The 24,404-nt window shown below is 41.3% G+C and overlaps 1 long non-coding RNA gene across 2 annotated transcripts; it reads left to right on the top strand.

Annotated features, from left to right (window-relative positions):
- Positions 1–7,850: 7,850 nt before the first annotated feature.
- Positions 7,851–24,337, top strand: LOC310770554. Of its 2 annotated transcripts, none has more exons than XR_014552266.1 (4): positions 7,851–7,998; positions 14,187–14,362; positions 15,950–16,160; positions 19,700–24,337. It is a non-coding gene; the product is annotated as an uncharacterized lncRNA (long non-coding RNA). The 2 variants fall into 2 exon arrangements; XR_014552267.1 differs by lacking the exon at positions 7,851–7,998 and adding an exon at positions 11,844–11,968.
- Positions 24,338–24,404: the final 67 nt, after the last annotated feature.

The following is a 24,404-nucleotide window of genomic DNA, read 5'->3' as shown; positions in this document are numbered from 1 at the left end:
TTACAGACTCCGCTAAGAGCAGAGCAACATAGGGTTGTTGTTTTTAACTTAATTAGGTGTTTATCTTTAAAAACAAAGCTGCGCTTTAACCACAACAATCCAGAGCTCCTCAGTACTCCATAGACAATATTTTTGACAGCCTCATTTCTTGCAGAACCCATGGATCTAGAGAAACATGGAGATATCATATAGGGGAAAACAGACCTGTATTAATACAAAAAAAGTGAGCTATAGCACTTTGTAGTTTTGAGAGGCAGGTTTATTGTCCCATCCCCAAATCCCCTTTGAATTTGCCTTGATACTTAAACACCACACATTGCTGATACACAGCCTATTAGAATTTTTCAATGGAATCCCTTATCTGGACCCTGTGTAGAAATAAAGAATGAGTTTCAAAGCTTTACTGCAGAACAGTCTTAAATACTAGTTACAAAAGATACGTGTTTCAGGAACAAAATACAAAGTAACACATTACACTCAAGTAACAGGCAATGCTGTTCAGTCAGTCCTTTGTGCAGTTCAGTAAACTTTCCTCTCTCTGATCCAAGAGAGACATCCTAAGCTTGTTCATCACTGCGGAGCTTAGCTTCACCTGCCACTGCTACTGCTAGCCATCACTGACTGCTCAAGTTTCCCCTCCTGCTGTGAAAAACACCAGCCTTCTGCTTTCACCTAGAGTGGAACCTCTTGCGGGGGGGGGGGGGACCTTTACAGAAGTTTTAATGTCAATGCATACAAACATTACAGTTTATGCATACCCTGCATATTGTATATTTCCCCATGAAAAAGAGAAGGGCAGAAAACCAGAGAGGGTAAGTAGAACTGCTTAAGTTTATGGAACATTTGCAGTTATATAATATTGTGCCACACATGAAACAGGGAGTGAGAAAAGAAGAAAGAGGGTGTTGTACATTACAACATGAAAACTGGCTCCCTTGCTGCTGGCTTGGGCTAAAGGAGAAGTTGGGTCTGAAAAACACAGGCATTTTGCTTGCTCTTTCATTCAAAGGTGGGAATATAATTTTTATACAGTGGTACCTCGGGTTACATACGCTTCAGGTTACATACGCTTCAGGTTACAGACTCCGCTAACCCAGAAATAGTACCTCGGGTTAAGAACTTTGCTTCAGGATGAGAACAGAAATCGTGCTCCAGCGGCACGGCGGCAGCAGGAGGCCCCATTAGCTAAAGTGGTGCTTCAGGTTAAGAACAGTTTCAGGTTAAGAACGGACCTCCAGAACGAATTAAGTACTTAACCCGAGGTACCACTGTATAAATAAAATACAATGCAAAAATCCTGGAAATGTTTGGCTACCACTGATTTTAAAAACAGCAATATGGTATCATCTGCCTTATGCTTAGTCCTTCCTCCAGTTGTCTTTTTGACACCAGTGGGACAAAATCAGCCTTGAGCCAAGCACCCACACTTGACAGGCCGTGGAGCAGGGTGCATGTTTGCAAAGAGGCCTTCTTTCCCCCCTGCTCCCTACAAAGCCCCATTTCTTCATTAGCTCCCTTGCCAGCTGGCTGCCCTCCAAGATTCAGCAGAAGCAACTTAGTCCTAACGCTGTTCTAGGCACAGCTGCAGTGGGATTCATCTTGTCAGCACTCATGAACGAACGGAGTGAACTGAGATGACAATTTAACAATATTGCACCGTCAACCATTTGGTGCCTTCAAACCTAGGCTGGCACAATTTTTTTACAGCTATAATTCACATGCTTAGACTTTGCATGGGTGATAGAATTGGGAGTGTTTACAGGTGAAATTATTGTAACTAGTGCTATCTTTACATTTGACTTTTCCACTTTCATGTATATAATGCAGATTCCAAGTCCTGATAGAAGGGGACTACACTATTATAGCTCTGTGCTATAGTAGCCCCTTTCCTCTGCTACCTTTAGCTGGTACATTTTAATATTCTGAAGGAGCCACAAGATTGAAACCTTCTCCCAGCCCATCCTGCATGCAAGGCAGATGCTGGGAAGGCAAGGGAAGTAATTATGCCCCTTCCGTTCACTATATTGACCCTGCTTAGCATTAACTTTTATGTGTAATTAATGCTTGTAGATCAGTCAGGCTCAAGTTTTGAAGTGAAATTTTATCTGATTGCAGGCATTACTAATGCTAACCTGATCCTTATCTGTTGAAAGAAAAAAAGCAGCTCTTAACAGGCATGTACAGCCCTTTTTACGACTGCACATACCTTACTGGAAATTACAAAAAGGCCCATTGTGCGAAATAGATACTAAATGGACATTTGAAGTTACAAGGACATATTTGCACTTTCAGTTAGTCCGATCGGTGCAATCTGTTAAATTGCACTTTGTTCCAAAAAGTCTATAAAGATAAATGTTTGACTACAATATTTGAAAACATTTTTCCTATCTAGGTCTTTATCCTTTGGCCCAGAAAACATCTCAGTGATGAAAATATTCTGGAAGAGAGATTGTATCTTGATGCAACCATTGCTAAACATTTCAATGCCTAGCGGTGCCAAATCTTTCACAATCTGTAGTGTTTTAGCACCCCCCCTCCCTCGAACACAAGTATCATCTTTGTTCATAATGCCGTATTCTGTCTTTAGTCCAAGATGTTAAGCCACTTGGAAAAAAGAAAGAAAGAAAAACTCACTTCCAGGAAGTTTGAACTGGCTGCTTTCCCAAAGGATTGCAGGAGAGTGCCAACATTTCCCATTTTGCTAACTCAAAATGTGCCAGTGTTCAAGTTTAAAAACAAATGTAAAGCAGGAACTTTTTAATATATATGCCAAAGGGGGAGTTAGTTGAGCAGTTAATGCCCATTATGACAGGCCATTGTGCACATTTACCAGGCCTTATGAAAGATGTGCACATCATCCATCCATGAAGAGAAACGTGTTCACATTTCCCAGTCAATATACAAAATCCCCAACAGGCCTTGAGCATATATTGACTCATTTTTGCACATTCTCTGATAATTATGTATAACCCTGACAGCCCTAGAGGAGTGTGCATTTATTGGCTGAATTTTGTACATTCTCTGGCTATTATGTGTAATCTCCATTGGGCTTTGCAAATGTGCGTATCTTGGTTGTATTTTGTACACACTCTGGGCAATATGCAAATTTTTCCGGTTAGTGTTTACAGTCTTCAGGAAGCATTGAATTCTGTCCATATATCAGTAATGTTTTGTACATTCTCTGAGAAATATATATCATCTCAATGAAACTGAGAAATGTGAATACTTCCACATAATCTGTGCATAATTTTCCTTCACCTATGCAATAAGAATACTCTCCAAAAAGAAAGCAGCAATATATGAAAGAATTTTGTATAATTTCTTCTGCAAATGATGTTGGCAAATGTTCATATATAACCAGTAACTGCATGGATAGATTATGTGCACATTCTCCATGAGGTCTGAAGAATGTGCACAATGGGCAGTCATTATGCACATTAACTGCTCAACTTACATGCCCCTTGACATATATCTAGTATGTCTGGAGGTGCATTTATCACTCAGTTCTATCAATTGTCCTGAACTGTTGAATCTGCTAGAGACATGAATACTTCCTTGAGATTATTACAACACCAATAATTTCAGATTTTTATTTTACTTTCCCTTTTTTAGGTACAGAACTGGGGGAACAGTTAGAAGTCTGTTATATTCATAACACTATAAAATGAATGTGAATTCCATTGCCTATTTAAGAGCAGACCACCCACATTTCTTACTCTTTAAGCAAATGTTTTCTGACAGTTGGGCACCATTCCAGGGAGGTGAGGACCGTTCCCTCCTTGCTCTGTCCTCCCCTTACTGCATTTCACGGGAAAAGTAGAAAAGACACCATTTACCCAATTACTAATGGTGTCACTCCTTATTTGTGTCAGTTTCTGAAAGACACCTCTAATAGGGAAGGGGAACCTGTGTCCCTCCAGATCACCCCTAAAAGTAGCCCAATGTGGACCAAACATGGTCTATGGGGATGGGAGATTAATTGATTGTGATGGGAGGGATTGGGGATGGAACAGAGTGGCTGGAATCCTGAAAAGGGAGCACTCTGCACTGCAATATTTAGTTGTAGGTCCAACTTCTTTATTACTATCTCTTTTCTCTGTATGACTGTTAGTATACCATGTCTCAATAATTTAGATTACTGCATGACTCATTTCTTTGTGCTCAGTTAATACTGTGAGGGGTGTCAGGATGAAAGATACTGATTTGGTCAAAGTCTTTAAGCCGCATTCATTCCTTGTCAGGGTTTCATGTCAACCTCTGTGACATATTGGCTCCTAGTCAAAGCCCTAACCTACAACTGGTGTTCAATCTCACCTTTTTATATTAGAGAAAACATTCCGGGCTAATGTAAAAATCATATATGTTTAGTGCATCAGCACTAGAGAAAGTGCTGGTGGCAGCAGAGGTGGTGCTTCCATAAACTGTGCTGCTTTGCTCTGGAAATTTTCTCGTTTCACTAGAGAGAGTATGTGTTGAAAAGACTTTGATTAGATTCGTTAAATCACATCAAAAAATTGAATTTGGCTGCTACGTAACATCAATGTTTCCACATTTCCCGCAAGTCTGAGTTCCTCTACAATAAATGATCTAAACATTAGATGTCCTAATAAGTTCTTTCACAACACTGTGTTGTTGCAAACAAAGTGGCCAAAAGTTATTGCGGAAGGCTTAGCTTACAAAGAAAGAAGGTGGTCACCATTTGGACGTAGGCCTAGTGAGAAAGGGCAGGTGAGGTGACAGATCTGTCTGGTTAGCATCACTTTGAAATGCAAGTGGAGTCTCACTTGCATCATCCTCTACACTAAACAAACCTACAGAGGAACAGCTCCAAGTTTAAGAAATGTCTTCTGGTGAACCTACGAACAGGGGTGCTAGGTGACTTGCCTGGTGATGGAGTTGGGCAGAGGCAGCACTCCAAGCCAGGTAACGGCTTCTACTGCCATTTTAAGATATGGAGCCTTTTAAGAGCAGCCCTGGATGCATTTGATTGTGTACATAATTCTCAGTACAAAGAGAGATGCACACACAAAAGCTCACTTCTGCACACACATCACCCTAACTAGACTGGGACATACTGACTCCAAGCTTGTTGATTTATGCAGCTACAATGTGTCTCCAGCTGAGCAAGGTCTATGACAGTCTACTAGCGATTGAGAAGGTTACACTACAAAGTGCAAATCAAAGTAAATTATATAAAGTATATGCTACATCGCACAAAGCTAAAGCTCTACTCCTAAAGCTGGCATTATGAGCTTTTGTATATAACAGTGTATCTAAAAATACCAGCTGGAATCTCACCTGATCATTTCCCACCCCCAGAAACAGCTATTTGGAAACTTTTTGTGTATAAAAGGTTTTTTTAAAAATCCCCAAAAATCACAGCATAGCTCTTAATCACAGCATAGCCCTAACAAGCCTCACAATTTTCAAAGTTCATATAATGTGTGTTGGTAATGTCATGCAACACATTCTCTCAATTCTTCTAAAATCACATTCTGGAATGTATACTGCAGATCAGAAAGGTACTACCGGGGCCAAGAGGATGCCTATATAGTTATGAGCACAGTTAGAGAAGCTGTTAGAGGCAAGAAGGCATCCTTTAGAAAATGGGTCCTCTTTGTTCAAATGAGGAGAACAAAGAGGACACAAACTTTGGCAAAAGAAATTTAAGCAGACAATGAGGGATGCTAAAAAGGAATTTGAGGAGCACATAAAGACCAACAACATAAACAAGCTGACATAAAGTAAATTGTAAAGATCAACAAAACATGTTTTAAATACACTAGTAGCAGGAGAGCAGCTAGGGAGGTGGCGCTGTGGGAAAAACCTCAGTGCCTAGGACTTGTCGATCGTATGGTCAGCGGTTCGAATCCCTGCGGCGGGGTGAGCTCCCGTCTTTGGTCCCAGCTCCTGCCCACCTAGCAGTTCGAAAGCACCCCTAAGTGCAAGTAGATAAATAGGTACCGCTTTATAGCAGGAAGGTAAACGCCGTTTCCGTGTGCTGCGCTGGTGCTGGCTCGCCAGAGCAGCTTCGTCACGCTGGCTATGTGACCTGGAAGTGTCTCTGGACAGCGCTGGCCCCCGGCCTCTTAAGTGAGATGGGCACACAACCCTAGAGTCGGACACGACTGGCCCGTACGGGCAGGGGTACCTTTACCTTTTTACCTATGACAAGAGATTCAAAGGTGTGCTCAATGATAATAATAAGGTTGTAGAGAAGCAGAATTAATGATTTGCATTTGTCTTCACAGTGAAAGATATACAAAAGATACCATACCTATGCCTGAACTAACTTTTGCATGAAGGGAGTCTAAGGAACTGTGACAAGATGCAAAGTCCTAAGCCTTATTGACAAAATAAAAACTGACAAATTGACATTTCTGAATAGCATCTACCCAAGAGTTCTGAAAGAACTCAAATGTGAAATTTCTGGTCTTCTAACAAAAATCTGTAACTTTGTCCCTTAGGTCAGCCCCCATACCTGAGGACTGGAAAGTGGCCAATGGTAACACCAGGGGGAATCATCAAAAATAAAGGCTAGTTAGCTTAATGTCTGTACTGGAAGAACCAGTGAAAAGTATTGTTAAAGATAAAATAGCCATGCATATAGAAGACCCTGTCTGATGGAAGCAGAACCGACATGGCTTTTGCAAAGGAAAGTCCTGTCTCCCTAACCGATTAGAGTTATTTGAGAGCGTCAACAAGCATATAGACAAGAGGTGATCCTGTTGACATTGTGTACTTAGATGTCAGCACAGTGTTTGACAGCTGCAAAAAAAGCAAGGGTGGAACAACTCCCCTATGAGGAAAGAGTGCTTTCAGGCTTTTTAGTTTAGAGAAAATGTGAGTTCAGGGAGGGTTATTAAAGGTGTATAAAATTATACATGGTGTTGGAGAAAATGGATATATTTTCTTCCCCTCTCAGGAATGTCCTTTGAAACTGAATGTAATTTTGAATGTACTTTGAAAAGTACTTTTTCGCTATCAAATTTGCTTCCACAAGTGATAGTGATGGCCACAGACATGGATGTTTTTAAAAGACGATTTGAAAAATCCATGGAGGACAAGGCAGTATGCCTCCGAATACCAGTTGTTGGGAATCACAAATGGGTGAAGTGCTCTTGTGCTCAGATCCTGTTTCTAGGGTTTCCCACAGGCCTCTAGTTGATACTGGAGACTGGCTACTGGAGGCTTTGTTTTGAGACCCACCTCAGCACCTTACATCAAAGTCTTCCTCTTTGCCTGGACTGTACAGTAGAATGAGGTGACTTGCTTCAGGCAGCAGCATGAGAGGGTAATAGATAAGGCAGAAATAGGTGCCTGAATGAGCAAGCAAGCCTTTTTGAAGTGTTTGCCCTAGTCAGGAAGAGAGAGAGATTTGGATTGTACTTCAGGCAACAAAATGCCTTGGGCCAGCGCTGGCTGGAGCCAGAGAATTGCTTCCCCCTCCCCAATTATTTTTTTATTAGTATAAGGAGCCCAAAATCACATGACATTTTTATATTGCTTAGGGACCTGAGTTATAAAAATGCCTATGTCCTGTGTTGCTCATTGGCTTGCAGACTCCATCCTTTCACACCAAATGCCCCGTTAAGTGTTCTTACTTAAGCTAAAGTGTGCTCTGGAAGAGAAGCATCTATTTTTGGGGCTGACCCAGGTCAACCAGCTGAGCTCTCTTTGTTTTTTTATTTCTCCATGCAGCCACTACGCCAACCCAGATAAATGGGACCTGTTATAATGGTTCTATTTTTGGTTTTATGTGTTGACCTAGGGTGTTAATCCAGTCCAAGAGCCCGCTATAAAGGAAAGAAGACAGCATAATTGTTACTGCAGCCTTGGTGGTTAGCACACACTCTTTTCTTGACAGTGTGGACACAGAAAATCAAAGGCAGCAGGAAAAGGCCCTGTCATTTGAAAAGGATGGTTCTGGAGAGGCTTCTGCTACAACCGGAATCTCACAAGTCTTCCCTTCTGCAGCTAAGCCCTTCTTCTTTTTCAGTAAGTCACAGGGGAGGGTTCAGTTGCTGAATCCAAATTAAACTGTTCTTGTTTCTTTTCGCAAATAGTGGTCAGCAACTGGGAAGTGGCAGATCTTCCCCATTTCCTTCAGTATCCTTGACTCATGCATCCTGTCTGAGCTAATGTTAGTGCTCTGATTGCAGTGTGTCTGGTGCTTTGTAGACTCTCATCAAGAGCCAGAACTAGGCCAGAAGGATCACTCCTACTCATGAGGAAATGCAGCTCTGCCCTCTTGTATGGCTGGCTTTTTGTGGCCTGCCTCTGCCAGTGCAATCCGAGGGCTAACATTTTGACCTCAGCTACATAGTTATCCCTGGATTCAGGAGGGGCCAATTCACATGACCATAGGGGAAGAGATAAACATCATTTGACATCTATATCTGTTAGCCTGTACAAATTATGAAAGCTGTCTGCAAAAATACTCAGAGATTATCTTGTTATTTAATTATAGGAAGTTAATGTAGTGGTTAAGAGCACCAACCAGGACTTCTTCCATTCAGATTTCACCTCAGTAATGAATTCGCCAGAGCCCCATTCAGAAAACAATCATATAGATGGGTCATTGGCTTGATCCAGCAAGTTCTTCTTATGTTCTTACAGAATCAATGCAAAGAGTACAAGACTGCATATTGATTGGATTTTGTGAACAGATCCTATGCTAATATAAACTTTTTTTGGTGGAAACACAGCTCATCAGACCCGATGACTGTGCAAAGGTCAAGAGGTGAGACCAGTGGGTCCAATCCTACCTCTCCATTTTACACATAATTGTTGTCTGAGCAGGACTTTGGTCTCTTCTCTTGACAAAGTCACTGTCTCCCAGCTTCAGCTTACCCTATTCCGGGTGGGGAACCTGTGGCCATCCAATTTCCATCACCATGAGCCATCATGATGTCACCATGAGTCAGGGATTATGGGAGTTGTTGACTACAACATCTGAAGACCATTCATGATTTCTTTCAGGGATGGGCAGACTTCAGGCCTGTAATATCCACTTAACTCTAGCGCACTCCAGCCACTGGTTTGGGAGGAGATGTACACATGATGTAAGCTACAAGCCAAATCTATCCTGTATGTGTCCTGTTGTTTCTTATAAAATTGGGGGGGGGGATGTGTGCTGTTTTTATGTCCAACCACCACTAACTAGTTTCAATCCAAATTCAGAAAAAGAATGACCTAGCAATGTTTTAAGCCAGTAATGAGCTCTATCAACTGGAACTAGATACAAAATGGTGGTCAGATTGGTGGGAGTGTGGTGGGAGAAAACAAGTATGTGATTTCGACAAGTATGTGAAATGTGATTTCAGTGTCAGAAGTAAGCTCCCAATCCTGTCACCCCAAAATCTATTCCTTGTTTTCCCCCACCCCAGCAGCCTAAAGTGCAGGGCAAGATGCTTTGTGGCTGTTGCTGTTGCTAAACAAGTGGGGATCAGATAAGTGCTTGGTGATCTATTGCAAGTCATCCAGAAATCTACCAATAGATCTCCTTGCCAGCCTATACCTGACCAAATGTTAGAAGTTGTTTATTGAGATAACATAAGGGAGATGCTGGGATATGAAGCAGAGGTTTTACTTGTAGGGGTAGAGAACAGAAAAGCTTTACTTCTGCAGGGTTGTACAGAAAGAACTGGTATGGGTTACTGCTGGATTGAATATATGGAATTAACTTTTCAAAAAGTTATTTTACAGCAGCAGGTAATTTGCCAGTGATTGCAATGATGTTGAGATAATAGGATTGTTGCTTTGTGGTGTCAGCAAACAATCATGTCGCAAGAGAGGTAGAAGAGACTCTGGGAAATTAAAAGGACATAAGTTCTTCCAGGAGATAATAGCATACCCATCCTATTATCTTTATTAAACTCTCTTATTAACTCCATTGCATGCAGTGCCCCAAATGAGAAATGTATAATAGACCATCCATCTGCTGCTCATTTCTTCCACAAAGCCTTCCGTTTCCTAGTTTAGTACAGAAATTTCCCTCTAGGTCTGTCCTCATTTTAAAGGCATTCTGGATTTTGCAAGAGAGGATTCACAGTATGTGTGAAACTGTCATTGAGGAACAACATGATAGTTCCCAAATAGTAGGCCAGAATGTCTCGTAGAGTGCCATTATCGTCTGCTGAGTTAAAGGGATGTTTGTTGATTGGGGAATAATGTGGCAAAAGGGTGTTTAGGGAAGGTAATATTCTGTCACTGGCTATTATGGCCCAGACAACCTCCCATCACAGGGTCCCCGTAGTGAAATGCTTGTAAGCACTGGAGCAATGTGTGGATTCCTTTTCTTCATAACAACTTAAAATGAAAGTTTATGCTTGCTGTCAGTGAATCATTGCCAGGGCTTGGCAAGGCTCAGTGTAAGGGGCTAGAGGCAGATGGCACAGTCAAAGACAGGCTAGGAGTCAGGCTTCTGTTTGAGCAGATGAGGAGGGAGAGGTGAGGCTATGAAGAACTGGTTGGTTTTCTATTTGGTTAAAAGCAGCGCTATTTTGCTAGGAAAAGATGTGCCAGAACTCACCATGAACACATCCCTCGCTCTCTTAGAATGGCAATAGCGCCCACCTGAGAGATGCCGGAACTGACTTCCTGTGAGTTCCCCTTGAAAAAGAAGCCCTGGTTAAAAAGAACCAGAGTTCTGTATCACAGACAGTAGGGTACTAGAGAATGGCTGTGGAAGCCCTAATGTGAAACCTCTTTAAGACCTTTTTGTAGTCTAATCCCACACCTCTGAGTGAGGCAGATCTGACTCAGGAAGCAGAGGCAGTACACTACAGGTGTACAGGAGATGAGCACCTTCAACTTTCAAGCAAATAAAGCAATAAGCACTAAGAGACAATTAATTCAAATGAAAAAAAATTATCCAAGAGAACTTCTGACCCACCTGAATGGTTTTCCATGACTAAACCAAGCTTGCCATTATTGGACAATGATCCATAATTCCACCTCTAAGAATACTGTACACCTGTGCATGTGTTCCCAGTAAGTATTTCTATCCCTTATTTTCTTCTGGCAACTTTCTAAACAGAAATACGGTATGTCACACTATTACCTATCATTGGTTCAAGCTAGGGCTGTGGTGGGCCTGCAGGAGAAAGATGTAGCTCCCAGATAACATAAACTCGGAGCAACTATCAAAAATGCTCTGTATTATACCAGCATCTTATTTAAATGCATATTTCGAAGTGAAAAAATTTGAAAAATAATACACATTTGTGATTATCCCCCCCCCTTTTATAGACATAGGGTTATAGCCAGTGCCAGACCTACTCCGAGTACACCTGTTGAAATTAATGGGTGAAACTAACTTATGTGTATTAATTTCAGTGAGTCTACTCTGAGTAGGACTAGCATTGGACACAACCATAATGCAATAATTTGGGATGCTAAATTGGAGAGAGAAGAAAAAAAGTTTGTTGATCTTTTATTCATAAGCAGCTGAATGGCAATTAAGTCTGAGTTACAGCTATTGCCGTCTCTCACATTAATAACATTAGGAGTATGCAAGGCTCAATCTGCTACTTAAACTAAATTCCAAGATTTTTTTCTCGCCTCATCATGCTTGTTAGACAGCACAGTCTGACAATCTAAGAATGTCCATTTCTTTATTTTTAAAATCCTTATTTTTTTTTTTTGCGTAAACCGGTTACTCCTTAGTATCTGAAAACTGGTATTCTTAGAGAAGCTAAGAGTTTATTAAGTTCAAATTGTTTTGCCTAAAGGAACTGGTGAGATTCTTAGATGGGGGGGGGGGGAGGAGACAGACTGCTGTAGCCAAAGAGGATGAGAAAGAAATGACCTTGCTTTAAAAGAATATGAAATGTCCACAGAGTGTTAGATGAAGCAAGGCAGCTGCTACAGCCTTTGCCAATTGAGGACAGACTTACAGCTGGAAAGAGATGAGAGAGCAACTACTATTTGCCTCTGTGTGTCAACAAAAATCCTTTTGTGTAAGGTAACTTATCTAGTTAATTCAGAGATGTTAATTTTGCTTAAGTTAAGTGCAAAGGTGTTGTGTGTGTGTGTGTGTGTGTGTGTGTGTGTGTGTGTGTGCAACAAAACAAAACAGAGATTCTGACCTGCCATACACAGAATTTCCTGGCATTTGTGCAATGCAAGAGGTCATTGCTTTAAAAGAGACAGTGCACCATGGACTAGTTTGAATTAGCGATTGGGTAAGAATATTGTAGCATGGTTGCAGAAGAGTTTAAACTGAAGCAACAACTGCTGTTGGGTCAAAATGAGCACATGCTATAAATCATCCTTAAATACTCTGTTCTGAGTAGAAATAAATAAATAACCCTTAAAAATAGGCAATCCACATTATTCATTGTGCCTTCTTTGGTCTTGCCTACACAGGTAGACAAGTGTTTTTCATTATTGACTGGCAAGATCCTAGCAAAAAGGCTATATTCCTTTAGTTAATATTTGCTTTGCATATGAATCTGCCATGATCATATCATGTTGAGTGGTTCATTTGTTTTCCATCTTTTGTTAACCTCTGGGCACTTCCAGATGGAATCCCAGCCCCAATTAACAACTATTTCATACAGTACAATTACATCTTACATGCATTTAACCTGTGTGATTTCAATAATAACTGTTGTGTGGGAATTCCTTGCAAATGACCACAGTGCCGGGTCATGTATCCACAGCAATGACCAGAGGAGAATTACTGTTGGGAAGAGTGCAGAGAGAAGAAGCTCTGTGGTACATCTACAGCAGCAAAACTGGACAGCTTTGTCTGCCCCAGCTGCAATAAAACATGTCTCTCCTGTTTTTGTCTCTACAGCCCCAGCAAGCACCGTAAAGCTCCAATGGCTTGACTTTACCCTCAGTGGCACACTCTTCTGTTGCCTCTCAACACAGACAGATGCCAACATTGTTGAAGGGAGACTGGTTGAAAATGTGAAAGTTAAATCCAAGCAACGCAAAGAGCTTAAAACCTCTTTTTGCTCCCAATCTGCTTGGAGTTACCCAATGTATAAAGAGCTTCTAAGCTCTCTACCATGAGCTGAGCAGAGGTGGGAGCACAAAAAGCATTTAAGCTTTCTGCCTTGCTTAGGGACAAGACACACCCAGCATGATGGTTCTCTCATGAGATCTCTCAGGGTCATCTGAGTTCCCATGAGATCTTGCATGAGCATCCCTGCCTTCCAATGCTAGTGCGCTGAGATGGCCTTGCCCCTAAGCAACGCAAAGAGCTTAAAAACTTTTTTGTGCTGGGTTCATTTGGGTTATTTGGTGTGAAAAAGGATTCTAAGCTCTCCACTTTGCTTGCTGGGCTCAGTATGTGGGCTCTAGGTGTACTGCTCTCCCCCACTCATCCACGGTATGCATGCACCCTTCCCCTAAAACATGCATTCTGTACGCATTTTAAAACACTAAATGTGTTAATTTTGTGCACACTTTTGGGGGCCGAAATGCCAGTGCAAAATCCAGGAAATGTGCAATCTGATGGATAGTTATGTTTCAATCTGCAAGTATGTTCAGGGACATCAAACTGGGTCAGTCTGCTCTGAAAAGCAGACCATGCCAATTTCTCTCTCATTCCTAATTACTACTGAAGTTTCAGCCAAATTCACATTGTGGACTTTACAGTGCCACTGAATGCCACAAACCTGCAGTGAGAAATTCAAAAAATTTAGAACTTCACCCCACTATTAAAAACATCTCTTTAATTTTTAAAGTTTAAACTAATGAAGCAAGATTAATATTTAAGAAGAAGAAACATAAGTAAGACCATGTACAAAAACTTAAAGAGACTGGCATTCTACCAGCCAAATAAATGCATGGGGAAGAAACACTTTGTAAGTTGTTACAGATGTGGTGTACATAGCAATAGGTTCACTTCCCATAGTCAGAAAGTATGCAGTGTATCTTGTAAATATAAGTGGAGGTTACAGAACAAATTACCAAATGATCTACAATTAAAGTCAAACTATAATGTTAATTGCCTTTAAAGTCATTAAATAATTCTAAGGATAATTAAGAAATTAAGATGTTTAAATTAGCTCATCCTTGGCTAGAGTCAAAGAAAGTTTCCTGATACATTCAAAATTAATTGAAGCTCAAGAACTCCCAGTTTTTCTAATGTAGAAGCTGACTCATCCAGTATTCTTATTCTCCTTCTGTATTAATTTACTAGATTTCTATCCTTCCTTTTCTCCAAGGAGCTCAAGATGGCATACATGACTCACCTGCCTATTACACCTGGCAACAGCCATGTGAGATAGGCAGGGCCTGAAGCAGCTGCCTCAGGCAGCGGAATCCTGCTGGACAGCACTGGGGTAGCATGGCAGCAAGAGTTCTGTAACATATCACCAGAAGCCACTGTCATATGACCCTGGTAAGCAAGGCTTTGTGGAAGCACTTCTCTGTTTCGTCTCAAGCGGCAAAGAGGGATGGGCTGCCCTTGTATAAAGGTTGGCTAAGAGACAGTGGCTAGCCCAAGCTCACGCAATGACACCAGGTATTAAACTTTCTAACCACTATGCTACACTGCTTCTCTCTTTCTCTTCCACCTCCTCCTAGAACTCTCTCTAGCCTATATTCGCTGTTCATAGAGTTGTTTGCTGACCCACAGTTCAGCTAACATAGAGTAAGTCTTGCATGCTGAAGTATTGTCAAGCTCCAAAATGACACTGGAATTTAGGGGATCTGGCAAGGCCTCTCCTGTTGTTTTAAATCCAGTCCTGAGACAGAAGCCTTGTGCTTAAACATAGGTCCCTTTCGAAGGTACTCAAGATTTATTCCCTGTGCCCTGAATGAGTGAAAATGAGCTTTGTTGAAACCTCCTGTGAATTAAGTTGATTTACTGTAGAATCTCCGCATTGCTTCTGGGTTTGATGAAAGCATTAGTTCGTTAATGATTCCCAGACTGTTCTGGAGTTTTGGGGGGCAGGGGCGGAGTTAAGAGAGGAAAAACTGTGCTAAGTGTGAAAACATTTTCCACAAAGCTTAAAAGACCAAATTCTTCCAGGTGTTGAACATTGTTATGAAGGTCTAAAATACTGGCCTTTTCGATGTGTGTTAAAGGCACCTTTTCAGTTTTGTTTTTAAGGAACAGAAATGGATTGGGGGAAATCATTCCATACAGGTGGACCTTTCAACATCCTTAAAATTACCTACATCTGCTCTGATGTTTCAGCATCCCCACAGATGTTGCATGTATCTATGTCTTAAGACAAATTCTGTCATAAAAAGGCAAGGTGCGATGTGTAGGGCAGCAAGTCCCCTTGATAACACTGTATGTGCTGGGTTCTTTTTTATGGCTTTATGTCTGCTTCTGTTTAGTTTCTAATAAAATCTAGAATGATCATCTCAAATGTTTAAAAGAATTACACTATGGACAAGTGTCTTTTCTCATTTCTCCAACCTTGCTTACCATCTTGGAGAAAGCACATCTCATTGGAGGGGCAGGGGAAATAACCTCCAGTTCCCTTCCTATAGAAGTCACTTTGTAACCTGGGCCAACTAGTGACAGGCAAATCTTCAGTCTCAGTTTCTCATTTTTCTAGTTCCCACATTTCCGTATCAGTTTGCTTCTTCTTTTTTTAAGTCCACATGAAAATTAATCTGCATTTTTGGTGTGAACTGTTCTGAACATGCATATTTTTGTATGAAATTTTGCTCAATGTGCCACATTTTTGCAAAGCAGTTCCCCATAATTCCACATTTTTATGCACGCTTTGCCCCACTATATGCAGTTTTGTACCACTATCCTGGAGAACTATCTGGAGAAATGTTTCAGTTTGACTACTGTTTTTGTTACTGTGAATTAAGCAGGTTCGCCTTTAAATGTGAACTGAATTGAATTTTCCCCCTACCAATCTGCATCATGACCAGGGGGAGTGGAAATGAAGCACGAAATGGAAACAAAGCATTTCCCCTGAGATAATGTGGTTATATTGCTTTTTTTTCATTCTACCCCCAGCCCCAGGTACAAAATCTGTTGTAGCAGCCCAGAAGAGTGAGGTTTGGCCCCTGAACTGCAGGCTAATTCATATGCAACCAAAATTCACTGCAAGTCTTTGAAGAATCAAGCACTCATATCAGCAGCTCCAGTTCCAGATGTTGGTTTTTACAAATACCTGTGAGCCAGATTTTACTCTGAACCAATCTTTAAACTGGCTCAGTGTGATGTTGTAAGTTGTGAAACTATGATCTTCACTTTGGAACATGGAAATAAGAAAACTGTGTGCTATTTCTATTTGTAGTTCTATTGTTCAATTTATGACTGAACAAGTTTAGCCCAGCAATTAATGGCCACATTTACATACCTCCTAAACTAAAGGCTTTGAATGACAAAAGTTATTTTCAACTCTCTTGGTATAGTAGGTATAAGCAAGTCAAAATCATCTTCCATGATCCCAAGAAACATTGTTCTTTCACTTCCAGGAATGAGATTTTTGCACTTTAAAGAGATTGACCATCAGTGTTTTCTCTTCTATCCTAAATATATTCGTCACAGCTCTGTATAATGAGCTGTTTACAACAGATGGTTCAAAAACCTCTGAAGCAAATGTGATATTGAATGAGTTGTCATGAAAAGGTTCTGCATCTCTTTGTTGTTTCATCACAGTGTTTAACTCTTTCTGAACGCATCTCAAATCCAGAGGATTTTCTGTTAAGGCTGTTGGTGCTTAGAAAATCCATCTGGCAAAGGAATCTAGTTTGCTTTTAATATCTCCAAAACCCAGCATCTAAAACGTAAATGCTTGGAAGTTTCAGACTGCAGTACATACATATAAGCTCAGCTTTGCAGTTGGTTATCACGTCCTCCCTTCTGTTTCCATAAGCTGTTCCTCCACCCATTCAGTCGTCCCCTTGCCTAGTGCTAGGTGACACAGATAATCTTGGATTTCAGTCAGTGGGCAATGATAGGGGACAGCCTCTAGCTATCCCTAGACTGTGTGTTTGTTAAGCTCAATAACTTTTATTCTCATGTAACAGCATGATATAAAAATCTGAAAATAATTTTTAGGAGGACACCTGGCAACCTGACATTTATGAGTCTATAACCAGAGGTAGAGCCTACCTTGAGACATTTCCTATTTCACTTTTCTTTGATAGCCAGTAGTCATTGCATTCAATTGCATTACACACTCAATCCAATCCCCAACACAATCAAGCAGAAGTATTTGGATGTGGGCCAGTTTAATACTGCTAAAGCCAATCGATCTGAATTAATTTAAAGCTAAGAGCTTCAGCTTAACTGGGTTGTGGATCAGCCAGTTGGCCTCTTAATTGCTCTTTTTCTTTCTTACCCAGAGAGCGTGGTAATGTTAATGTATATTAGAGTGATTCTTTACACAAAACATCTGTAACATTTTCTAAAAATTATAAATGCTCTGGGATTGGGGATTCCAGCTGTTGCCTGACTGAAGGAATCCCCATGACATCAGCAGTCAGGAATTGGGTTTCATTTACCCCTTTTGCCATGGTAAAAAAGAGAGAGAGAAAGTCAACATGATCCAGATGGTCGTTCTGGGTATTAAAATGTGCCTGCTTTGTGATTGTGGTCTGGGACACAACCCTTGTCTTTATAGTGCTGAAATAATTGATTTCACCCTGCTTTCCAGAGAGGTAAAGTACCCAAGAAAGCAAAAAATCATCCATTACTATTCAGAGTGGGGATCCATCTAAATGACTTTATTGTTCTTCAGATTTCACTGTTTAATATTATGACATCATGTAGTTTCCTGAGATACCAAGATAGCTAGGACTAAAACCAGAATTCCCTATCGTTAAGCAATAATATGCTACAGTGTCAAGCTATGTGTGATAAGTGAAATCACAAGAAACTTCTAATTACCATTGTTTGCAAAATCATTCTTTTTAAAAGGCTGTTTGTATTTTTTTTAAAGGAATAATGACCACCAAATGGCACAGTAAGACCTGCCAGTGGGTTAAGGGACTCTTGGGAGCATTGTTCAGGGCATTTAGTGGCTCCCACCATATTATGTAGAAATGGGGCAGTGTTGTGTAAATAAAAGGCATGTGAAGTAGTTACAGCTTAATCCAGGAATGGAAAATACGCTTGCAAAAGGAAGGTAAGAGCAGAAGGGTTGTAACAGCTAACTAACAGCTGTCAGACCCTGGGGTGCTTTTCAGCCTTCAGCAGAGATCTCACTTCTTAAAGCTATGCCACCCCCCCAAATTCAAACTCCTTTTGCCCTCCCTCTGGAACCAATGTACATTTGGGAAAACATTTTTGCAGGTGAATTTACCTAGTCCAAATTTGCTTAGGAAAAGAAAAATATCAGGTAAGCTAAATTAATAGTTTGAAACGGCTTTGGTCATTACACACGGTGGTAAAGTTAGCAATTTTTTTTGGGGGGGGAGGAACATGCCACAGAATATTGAATGTGGCATGCAAATAACATGCCTGCCTTGTGATTGTCTCAAGAAGACTGAAAGTTAAGGTTTCTTTTTAAGGCGTACTTGAAATTGGAAAGAAGTTCCCATTTTGGAACCAGCAAAAGGGTTCTGTCTGCTATGTGGACCCCAGCAAAGTGTTCTTCTTCTCTTGGGGTTCTGTCTGCCCATTGCGGCATTCTGTGAATTCCACTTCCATCCAGGGTTAACAAGCTTATCAAGTGTCATAGGCAGAAGTGTGGGCCCACTCCAAAATATAGTCCTTTCTGTTCGTATTCAAATATCTGGGGAAATGTAAAGGTGTATTCTGAACAAGGGCCCTGACATGGGAGTAAACTTGCTCCTGGGCTCTAATGACTTCACATTATTGGTGGCGAATGGTTTTTGCCCCTTCCCAGCAGTCTTGCCTATCATAGACCATGGACCTTATTCTTTGGGGGAGGACTGAAATTATTCATCAAATGGTAAAGCAGACCTTAGCACCTTTGCCAACACCAAAATAATCAAGATTCAACCTTATAAACAGAACATTATTATGTAAACTTAAATCTCCTCTTCAGTCTTAAAGCAGGAAGCTATGTAAATATTTTGCTCTTAGCATATATGTAGGGATACAATCTGAATTAATGCAATTAATTTGCAGTGCAAGGTGGGAGCCTCAGTCTAAGTATATTTGTAGAACAGAAATATGTACTGGTAGATGTAATGCTATATTTGAGGGATAACTGTACAAATTGTCAATTCACAGGAGTTTAATAAATGCATCTGACCCAATCAGGCACATTAGGTAGGGGGTGAGCCCAATATGTTCCTGCAATAGAAAATAGACTTCTGTGTGGCTGAAATGTAGCCTACTATACAACGATAGAGGGGGCATGGGTGGCACTGTGGGTTAATCTACAGAGCCTAGGACTTGCCGATCAGAAGGTTGGCGGTTCGAATCCCCGTGACGGGGTGAGCTCCCGTTGCTCGGTCCCTGCTCCTGCCGACCTAGCAGTTAGAAAGCACGCCAAAGTGCAAGTAGATAAATAGGTACCGCTCCGGCGGGAAGGTAAATGGTGTTTCCGTGCGCTGCTCTGGTTCACCAGAAGCGGCTTAGTCATGCTGGCCACATGACCCGGAAGCTGTACGCCGGCCCCTTCAGCCAATAAAGCGAGATGAGCGCCGCAACCCCAGAGTCGGCCACGACTGGACCTAATGGTCAGGGGTCCCTTTACCTTTACCTTATACAATGATAAGAACCACTGACCTACTTGTTTTTGCCTCTGCTACCCTTCCCCATTCACTAATCTCTATCCCTCTGCAGCCTCTGGAAGATTGTCCATGAGAAAATGCAGTCCTTAGGATGAAAAACATTTGTTCTTCTGTGTTCCATTGACAATGGAGAAATGAAGAAGAGTCCTTATGTTACCAAAGACTCACTTTGATCTTACATGATTCTCCTTAACAGCAGTATCATTGCCTTTGGGATAACTTTTTTTAAAAAAACAATGCAGCACAAAACTGCTTTGCCAATATCCTCATTTGACTCAAATGAGTCCTTGTAGCATTGAATATATTGAACACAATCCCACAGGAAAATCCAGTTGGAGATTGTTGTCATCTAGGTAAGAGTGCCATAGGGGTAACATCTGTTTGCAATCATCTTCCCTGGAAATTAGGAACAGAATGTGCCAGCTGTTGGGGATCCAGCACAGTGACTAGCTTGGGGCACTACAGATCTCGATGGTGTGGTCCCTTCTCAGCACACCTGCAGCATGTAATAACGGCATCAAATATTATGGATGAAATATGGATTCCTTTGAAATTGTGGTTAAAGCTCTTATCAGCTCCAGCGGAGCCAGGGCTTCACCCCAAGAGTGTTGTGGGAGTGTCAAGCTGAGTTTCAGGATACGCTGATATAATGAGCCTTTTGTTTACAAAGCATGGGGTGAGTTGCCCTGAGCTAGGAACCAGCTTGACAGAAGCTGTGAAATTGTCTACCCACATCAGAGGAAAGGAATTGGCATTAAGCAGGAAGTGCTGCAAGGCTCAAAGCACGGGCATGAAAAATTATACGGCAAACCAGAGATACGCTGCCAACTGCATAAGCCCCTGGAAGAGCTCCCACAGAAACCTCCCTCAGGTTATCAGGAAGCCGAAAACCACAAAGCTCTCGGGAATCTAATCTGTCACCAGCCAGATTGCCAAACTGCTGATGCCCTGAAATTTATCTAGGTGAGCAACATTTCCATGGTACTGAATAACCATGAAGAGAAGAAGCGAAAGGAAAGAGGACACAATTGATGGCTGAGGAACGCAAAGGCAAATGTCTAAAAAACTGGACAAAACCCATGTTTTTTCTCCATCAAAGCTATCTGTGCACTTCTTAGGAGCTTGATATTTTAGTACCACAGTGTATCCATTGCATATGGCTGCTCTGGTACACTATTCCGTGTTAGCCTGATCACCTAACTCTGAAGGTCAACACATCTCATAAAAGCCAGCGCCTGTTCTGCATTCAGATTAGCTCTTTCAATAAATCACGGAGGTGGGCTAAAGGAGACTCGTTAAATAGTCCCAATCTTCAGCTCATATGTCAAAGCTCTCCCTCCCCAATTGCCACATCTCCTCTAGCCCATCTAAATTCCTGATATCCATCACAATACAATAACCCTGCCTATTAAGTTCCAGAACATGAAGGGTTTTTCTCCCCTCACTGGTCTAAAGTGCAGTGGCTTTCTTCTAAAAGGCTTTGTGATGTGGTTGCTGGCACAAAGTAGTTACTTATAGGGGGGGTTGCTAGGAGCTTCAAGGCGGGGCTGGCTCCAGATGCTCTTGGAAAAGTGATTTCTGGTGTGCTCCCTTGAACATTCTTGGGCATGCCCTGGCTTAGATAGCACTACCTGTAAACTGGCTGTTACCATTTCAATGCCTCTAAATTAGGATGCCTCTAGGACCATAGTCTTCAGCCCTTTCAGACCTGGGACCCACTGTTATCCAAACCAGCATTTGGGGACCCATTTCTTTTTTACCATATGTTTGCATGGTGGAAATGATGCTGTTGGATCATGCCTTAACCCAGTAATGGCTCTTGAACTACCTGTTGAAGATCAGTGCTCCAGGCCATTGTGGGGGAAGTGACAGCTGCTGGACCCAGCCACCTTCAGCAGTGGGACTTACCTCAACATTGCGGCCTCAACAGCTGCCTGGCAACAAGTCTCTGTTTTAAACTTTGCAATAGCTATAAGCTCACTCGGTGGTCTTGGGCAAACCGCTTTCCTTTGGTGCCATTGATCTCTCCCCAATCTGCACAATGGGACAAAAGTTCTTGCCAACTTTACAGGAATTCTGGAAGCATTATGAGCAGCATGATCCTATGCATGCTTACCCTGAAGTCAGCCTCAATGAATTTAATGGTACTTTCTCTCAAGCAAATGTACACAAGACTGCTGTGAGCTCATTAATGTACTGCACTTTGAAGCGCTATAGAAATAGTAAATATTATCATTATTACTGGTAGCAGTTGAACCAGACTGACAAACCCCTTCCCATAATCTTTTCCTCTTTCATGTAGTTTAATTTGCTTTCTTTAATTCCCAGATAGCAACGTCATGTGGCACCCAATTTAAAGATATCAAAAGGGATTTGCAATCTTAAACTATTAAAATGCTGCAACTGCATTAATTTTTGTTTAAACAATGGCTTTCCATAGATATTGCACATACTAGGGAAGATGTTTAATCAGCAAAAGCTATCTCTGCATTAACACAGGAACAAAACCTTGGGCTGCTTATCCCCATAGAAATAAATCACACATTCTTTGCTTTAGAGGTTTACTCCGTATTCATCTTTCAGATTTTGAGTCAGTGGCACAGTTTCGTAAATAAAAGGAAAAGGTTGCTTCTGGTATTATGCAATCCAAAACCCTTTAACTCAGAAATGTGACTTATGTGCCAAAACATTTTCTTTTTTACTTCAGGTAGTTGCTTCTTATTACAAAACATTTTCTTGCACACTGAGGTTTTTTTAAAAAACAAAACAAAACAATGTTACCCATATTTGATTGAAGGTAACCAGTTGGGCATCTGGAATACATGAAATCTAACAAATCCATTCCAATACCCATTTTAGACTGCTCTCAATGATATTCTCCTTCAAAAATAATAAGGCAGGAATGAGGAAACCTGTGGCCGTCCAGACCTTGCTAAGCCATAATTCCCATCTTCCCTGATGACTGGCCATGCTGAATGGGGCTGATGGGACTGCAGCAGCTTAGGGTTATGGGTTCCCCGTCCCTGTTAACACATTTACAAGCAGTTTCAGGCAGCTTCTTAACATGTAGCTGATGTATGGGCATTCTATTTACATCTCAGGACAGTAACTTGAAATATATTTAATCACTAGTCTGCATATTTGACTTCCGGTTTTTACGCCTTCCACTTTGGGTATGCCTCGTGGAGTCTCCGCAGCAAAAGTAGCTGCCAGAGGGTGATTTAGGGGGCAACGCAGAGGCTACATGACCCCCCAAAGGCTCTGGGGGTGACCCAGAACCGAACTTATCCTGCAGCGTCAAAAAGGGGACCTCCGGAGCTCGCGTCTTCAACAAGAGGTGAGACAACGGAGTATACCCAGATGCAAGGAGGTGAAAAACCCTTGGCAGCAAGCTTAAAGAGGCTATCAGAGAAGTTATTAATCCAAATCAGGTTCCTCCCAGGCAGACAAATTTCAGGGAATACTAGAAATATTATTGACATCTTAGAATATTTAGAAGCCAAAAGTGACAAAAAGGCAGCCTTATTACTACAGCCATACCTCATGTTACGTTTGCTTCATGTTACGTTTTTTCAGGTTGCGTCCCACAGCCCGGAAGTACCGGAAAGGGTTCCTTCCGGGTTTCGTCAATTGTGCTTTGCACATGCGCACAAGTGCCAAATCGCACCGCGCACCTGCGCAGATACAGCACTTCAGGTTGCGGGCTTTTCAGGTTGTGAACCGGCCTCCGGAATGGATCCCGTTCGCAACCAGAGGTACCACTGTACTCGATGCTGAAAAGGCATTTGATAATGTCTTATGGTTCTACATGAAAAAAACAGTTATAAATAATAGAATTAGGAACACAATTTAGGAAGGGAATAGAGGCAATATACAAACAACAGAGAGCGAGACTTTTAATAAATGGCAATCTTACTGATAACATATGCATTACAAAAGGGACTAGACAGGGATGCCCTCTGTCACCCCTGTTATTCATACTAGCTCTACAACCACTCCTACAGAATATCAGAAAGGATGAAAATATAAGGGGATAAAGATTGGGGAGAAATCCTACAAAGCTAGAGCATTTGCTGATGATTTGATTGTAACAACGCAAGACCCGAAACAAAGTATACCAACTGCTATAGATTCAATTAGAAAATATGGAAAAATAATGGGGCTGAAAATAAACTATCAAAAACCCAAATTACTGATTAAATATCTAACACAGGAGGAGAAAAAAGAACTGCAAGAAAAAAACAGGTCTGGAAATTAAAAATAAGGTCAAATATTTAGGGATTTGGATTTCAAATAAAAGTATAAACTTATATGAGGACAATTACACCAAAGCTTGGAAAGACATAAAAATATATATGGAAATTTGGACTAAACTCCACCTCTCCCTTTGGGGAAGAGTCTCAGTAATGAAAATGAACATTCTTCCCAAAATGGTTTTCTTATTTCAAACAATAACAATTCTGGAAGGAATGAAATGTTTTAAGGAATGGGAAAATGATATAGCTAGATTTGTGTGGAATGGGAAGAAACTGAGAATCAAGCACCAGTTACTAATAGACAAAAAGGAAAGAGGAGGCTTTGCATTGCCGGATCTGGAATTATATCATGTGGCTGCAGGATTGGTCTGGATAAAAGAATGGATTAAAAGATATGGATGTACTAGACCTCAAAGGCCATGATAATTGGTACGGATGGCACGCCTATTTAATATATGAAAAAGTGAAAGTCCATAGGGGGTTCTTGAGCCACATGATAAG

Source organism: Podarcis filfolensis (genome assembly GCF_964270895.1).
Source record: "Podarcis filfolensis genome assembly, chromosome: 9".
NCBI classification, from domain to species: domain Eukaryota; kingdom Metazoa; phylum Chordata; class Lepidosauria; order Squamata; family Lacertidae; genus Podarcis; species Podarcis filfolensis.
This window is presented reverse-complemented; position numbering and strand designations above follow the sequence as displayed.